Source organism: Cyprinodon tularosa, unplaced genomic scaffold (genome assembly GCF_016077235.1).
Source record: "Cyprinodon tularosa strain WSP-4 unplaced genomic scaffold, ASM1607723v1 ctg2349, whole genome shotgun sequence".
Classification (NCBI taxonomy): Eukaryota; Metazoa; Chordata; class Actinopteri; order Cyprinodontiformes; family Cyprinodontidae; genus Cyprinodon; species Cyprinodon tularosa.
The window spans coordinates 946-6,639 of NW_024038879.1; the positions used below are offsets into that span (position 1 = coordinate 946).

A 5,694-nucleotide genomic window follows, 5' to 3' on the forward strand; every position below is an offset into this window, starting at 1 on the left:
TAAGATGAGTCTGTTTCTGCCATTTTACTGCCAGATGATTCTACCCTACAAATTCTTCAGATGATTCAATTGTTTTCTGCAGTTTGAAGTTTCTGATTACTTCCTTTTACATTTTCATATGTTCTTCAGCTAATTTGTGCTTCTTTTCCTTCTCGCAGTTTCTTTTGCTAATTTTTATTATTTCGTTCAGCAAAAAAAGCATTCCCACTTTGCTGTTTCTGCGAAACAGCTTTTTCTAGTTTTATTTACTATTTTATATATGTTTCATGTTGCACGACTGTACCACAAAAAATTCCTAGTTGTGAACTTCTTCACTAACAATGGCAATAAACCCGATTCTGATTCTGATTTTCTACTCACCCCCATGCTGAACAACACTCTGGAGTACTTTTTTGATATCTCAAATGCATCTGGAGATCTGGGAGGCTTCTTGCTGTCTGCTGACATTCAAATAATGGAGGTCTATGGCGCCCGAGGCAGAAAGGTCCATAAAAGTCCACAAAAAACGTGTCAATATTCCTCCATACTGCTCGTCCAATGTATTCCAAGTGTCCTGAGTGGGTAGCGTCCATAATTTACTCGAAACGAAGTCATTTAGAATGTTTTTAGAGCATAAACAGTAGTGTATAGGATTTCCTAAAAGCGCGTTCACGACACTACAGAAACCGCGGCAGACCCACCCAGATGAAAGTGCGCTTTCAGCTCGGCAAAGAACTCATGCTCTTCCTAATCACAGAAGTCCGCAGACATTTTTCTTTCGTTGTTTCTTTCTTTGCACAGGTAAACAGCCCATTACTTCTTATACGCTTGCATTATTGGCAGAGCAGACGCTGAATGCGCACTTTCATCTGGTTTGGTCATCAGAATAAATCTGGTTGTATCTTACCACAGACTGTGGTAAGATACAACAAATGATAATTATCTTTACCAGTTATTGTAACACTACAGAGTCTCAGTTCACTCATCACTTCTGAGATTTGACTCCAAATGTGTCGTATTAAAGGCTTTTATTCTGATGTCTTCACCACAGAATGATAGAAACAAAGACTTCTCTTGAAAAAGAGCTCCATCAAGTGAAGTAAGTGTTTCTCAGAGTTGACTTTTAAATGATTCAATCACATTGATATTTACTGAAATGTGGAGGAGGGTTTGGAGTACCTCTATAATTCTGGCATCCAGGGATCCGGGTTTAACTTCACAGAAGATCATTAAATGCATGAAAGAGGATACTGTGGTGGAAGATATGTCCAACGGCTATTTGTGTATTTTGGAACTGTGCGCATGCGTCAGTGGCCCATCCTTTGCAAAAGTTCTTTATACTGGAAACGCTTTGAAATGCAGAGAAATACCTGCCTGTCGAGAGTTACCTCCCTTTTCGCACATTGATGAGGAAATGGATTTAAATATAAATGAAAAGGGAATTTGTAAACATATTCTTAATGCTTCATATTTCTTAAGCATGGATGCCCTAAAATTGAGAGTTTTGGTAGATAGATGCCTTCCATTGAGGAAGCTGGGCCTGGAGACTCTGGACTCAGGACTCTGGACTGGGCTCTCCAATCTCTGTGGGCGAGGTCGCGGAGGTGTTTAAAAGCTCCTCGGTGGCAGGGCCCCAAGGGTGGATGAGATCCGCCCGGAGTTCCTCAAGGTCCTGGATGTTGTAGGGTTGTGTTGGCTGACGCGACTCTGCAACATTGCATGGACATCAGGGGCAGTTCCCCTGGATTGGCAGACTGGGGTGGTGGTCCCCCTATTCAAAAAGAGGGACTGGACGGTTTGCTCCAATTACAGAGGAGTCATACTCTTAAGCCTCCCCGGCAAGGTCTATTCGGGGATGCTTGAGAGGAGGGTCCGTCGGATAGTCGAACCTCGGATTCAGGAAGAGCAGTGTGGTTTTCGTCCTGGTCACGGAATGCTGGACCTGCTCTACACCCTCAGCAGGATCCTGGAGGGTACATGGGAGTTCGCTCAACCAGTCTACATCTGCCTTGTGGACTTGGAGAAGGCGTTCGACTGTGTCCCTCGGGGAGCCCTGTGGGGGGTTCTCCAGGAGTACGGAGTACCGGGCCCTTTGATACGGGCTGTCAGGTCCCTGTATGACTGGTGTCAGAGTTTGATCCACATTGCCGGAAGTAAGTCGGGCTCGTTTCAGGTGAGAGTTGGACTCTGAAAGGGCTGCCCTTTGTCACCGATTCTGTTCATTACATTCATGGACAGAATTTCTAGGCGCAGCCAAGGTGTTGAGGGGATCCGTTTTGGTGGCCTTAGGATTGCGTCTCTGCTTTTTGCAGATGATGTGGTCCTATTGGCTTCATCAGGTCATGATCTGCAGCTCTCGCTGGATCGGTTCACAGCCGAGTGTGAAGCGGCCGGGATGAGGATCAGTGCCTCCAAATCCGAGGCCATGGTCTTGAGCGGGAAAAGGGTAGAGTGCCTTCTCCGGGTCGGGGGGGGTTGTCCTGCCCCAAGTGGAGGAGTTTAAGTATCTCGGGATCTTGTTCAGGAATGAGGGAAGAAGGGAGCGGGAGATCGACAGGCGGATTGGCGCAGCTTCTGCCGTGAAGCGGGCGCTGTACCGGTCCGTCGTGGTGAAGGGAGAGCTGAGTCAAAAAGCAAAGCTCTCGATTTAGCGGTCGATCTATGTTCCTACCCTCATCTATGGTCATGAACTCTGGGTCATGACCGAAAGAACGAGATTGCGGATATAAGTGGCCGAAATGGGTTTCCTCCGTAGGGTGGCTGGGCTCTCCCTTAGAGATAGGTTGAGAAGCTCTGTCATCCGGGAGGGACTCGGAGTAGAGCCGCTGCTCCTCCACGTCAAGAGGAGCCAGTTAAAGTGGCTCGGGCATCTGGTCAGGATGCCTCCTGGACGCCTCCCTGGTGAGGTGTTCCGGGCCTGTGCCACCGGGGGGGGGGCCCCTGGGAAGACCCAGGACACTCTGGAGGGATTATGTTTCTTGGCTGGCCTGGGAACGCCTTGGGGTTCCTCCAGAGTGGCTAGAAGAAGTGGATTGGGAGAGGGAAGTCTGGGGCTCCCTTCTTAAGATGCTGCCCCCGCGACCCGACCCCGAATAATCGGAGGACGATGGATGGATGGATGGATGGATGGATGGATGGATGGATGGATGTGGATGGATGGATGGATGGATGGATGGATGGATGGATGGATGGATGGATGGATGGATGGAAGGAAGCTGAGAAATACCTGTCTGCCGTAACAACCACGCTCCGATTGGTTTATTTACAGCAGTAGGCTAGAAAATAACCCTGGTTAAACATTTACCAATATAGACATGTTATACATCCTTAGAAAGCTTTGATTTTCCACAATTCAACCATCAAGTTCATTTTATGGACACCATGAGCACCAAAGCACAATTGATGAAGATATAGTATCTTGTTAAAACAAAATGTCTAGAATAAAGCTCAGACTTCCTACCTTTGAAGCGATCCTGAGGCCGTATTATAAATCCAATCTTTATATTGTCTATATTCTATTTGTCCGTAAGGGTCAATGCATTAAAGGTAATCCAGCATATTTATAATAAAAATATTCCATGATGAGAAAATCATCACATAAATCAGTTTTTTACCTTCAGAGATGCTCGATACCCATAGCTAATGCTAACCGTCTTGCTAATTACCTTAGCCTTGACAAAATGTTTTCTTAACCGTTTAGGTTTGTAATAATTATTTTTTCTCATTGATGCTCCAGTTTAAACAAAAGATTAAACAAAAAGCTCAAAAAAGGCAGCAGCAACAAACGAGCGTAGGAGTAACTTCTTTTTGCTTCCGCGTAATGGAGGACCGCTAGCTAAACAGCGTATGAGTTACGCTTGGAGCCTACGTAAATAACATCATGGCGGTACGTACGCAAAATGTTTGATTGACAAAGAAGTAGCCAATCCACTTTCGACAGTAAGCAAAGTGGATTTGCTAATGTATTGTAGGCCCCACCACGGCCAGAGATTATGGATTAATTTCTTTGGGGGGTGGATACCATAAATGCAAGAATGTCATCCATCAATTAATTCATTTTAGAAGAATCTTGAAACTCAATGTTATGTTAAGTTATGGTCAATATTTAGTTTTAATATATAAAGTTTTGTTGCCCAGTTTCTGTATGAGCTGGGTTGCAGTACACATGCACTTGAGGATTTTCAAACATTTATTCTTCAGGTCTGAGCTCAAACAGAAAGAAGATGAACTAGAATCAGTTAATAAAAGGTATTGTTCACACAAGAAGATAACATACTGTTACTGGTGATTCGGTGCTGTGAAAAACATGATCTGTTTTATCTTAAACTCAGACTGACTGAGACAAAAGCTTCTAATGAAAGTGAGATCCAGAAAATCAGGTTAGTGTTGCTCAGAGTCTGCATTCACATTAATGACTTATAACTTCAAACATCAATTCCACTTCCTAAAGCTTTTTATGGATTTCAATAAGGATGGCAATTAATTCTAGTGTTTCTCAGAAAATGTTGAAATGGTTTATTTTCTCCTCTACAGGTCTGCTTTAGAAGAAGAACAAGGAGAAGTAAAATCAGCCAATCAAAGGTAATGCTAAAAGGCTAAAAGAAAACAAGATAGTTTAAACTTTTTGTTTTCTTATTTTCTAAACTGATCACTGCATGAAAAGTGAGATTTTCGTCCCCGTAAACCCCTGTAAACTCCCGCAGATCTCCCAGATTTTTGTCAGTTTCCGACAATTTGCAACCCGCGCTTGTCCGCGTTTGTCGTGCCACAAATTGTCGGAAACGGACTCTGACGTATGTGGAGAGCGATCAGCTGTACTAATGGCCCTAATTAGCATATGAATGCAGCAAACCCGCGCGGCTGGCCAGGTCTGGCTTGAATAACCTTCTCAGTATTGGCTGAAACCACTATTCTCAAACAAGTGAAATCGCTCGTGATTGGCAGCAAAACCACACGGGGCCACGCCAGGCTTTAATTTTCTTACTGAGTATTGGACGGAACCACTTCTTTTTAAACAAGTAAAGTCGCTCGTGATTGGTTGGCATATATATATATTTACATATAAATTTACATATATATATATTTATGAATATATATTCATTCATTCATATATTTATTCATTCATATGCTGTGTATTTATGTTATCCTACACTACTACACAATTATTAGGCTACCATCAAGGACATGAATGAATTTATACAGGAAATGAACATTTGCCAGGAAGCTTTTTATGCAAAGAAAGAGCTTTATTAAAACACACACAACTATATACAACGCGTATCCAAACACATGCGTTTCTAAAAATTACAAGTCCGTGAACGGTCCTTTTGCCTCCTCGGGGTTGGAGGTAACTGGCAGCATTCCCTCCGAGGCAGGTCCGATGTGCAGACGCCTACTGTGCGTGGCCCTGTACTTCGGCATCGCTTCTAACCGGGACTGCAGCTTAACACAGAGTTCAGTGAGATCCGGCCTACGAAATGGCGGCGACCGTACAATCCATCCAGAGACACCGCCAACGACGCCATCTTCTTCGTCGGACATGAGGCCGACGGTGGCGGACTTCCAGAGTTCCACTTCCTCATCTGCTAGCACACTCTGCCTCGCTTTCAGCAGCAAAAAAAAAAACAATGAATCAGCGCACTGCGTATGGACACAACACATCTACAATGCACCTGAAAATAGTCACCAAATAAAGTCTTAAACCCCCTTCTTCTG

The 5,694-nt window shown here is 44.1% G+C and overlaps 1 long non-coding RNA gene across 1 annotated transcript; it reads left to right on the forward strand.

The window, feature by feature from the left end:
* The first annotated feature begins 1,019 nt into the window (after positions 1–1,019).
* Positions 1,020–4,528, forward strand: LOC119784845. Its single transcript, XR_005280989.1, has 4 exons — positions 1,020–1,078; positions 4,180–4,227; positions 4,311–4,358; positions 4,513–4,528. It is a non-coding gene; the product is annotated as an uncharacterized LOC119784845 (long non-coding RNA).
* The last annotated feature ends 1,166 nt before the right edge of the window (positions 4,529–5,694 follow it).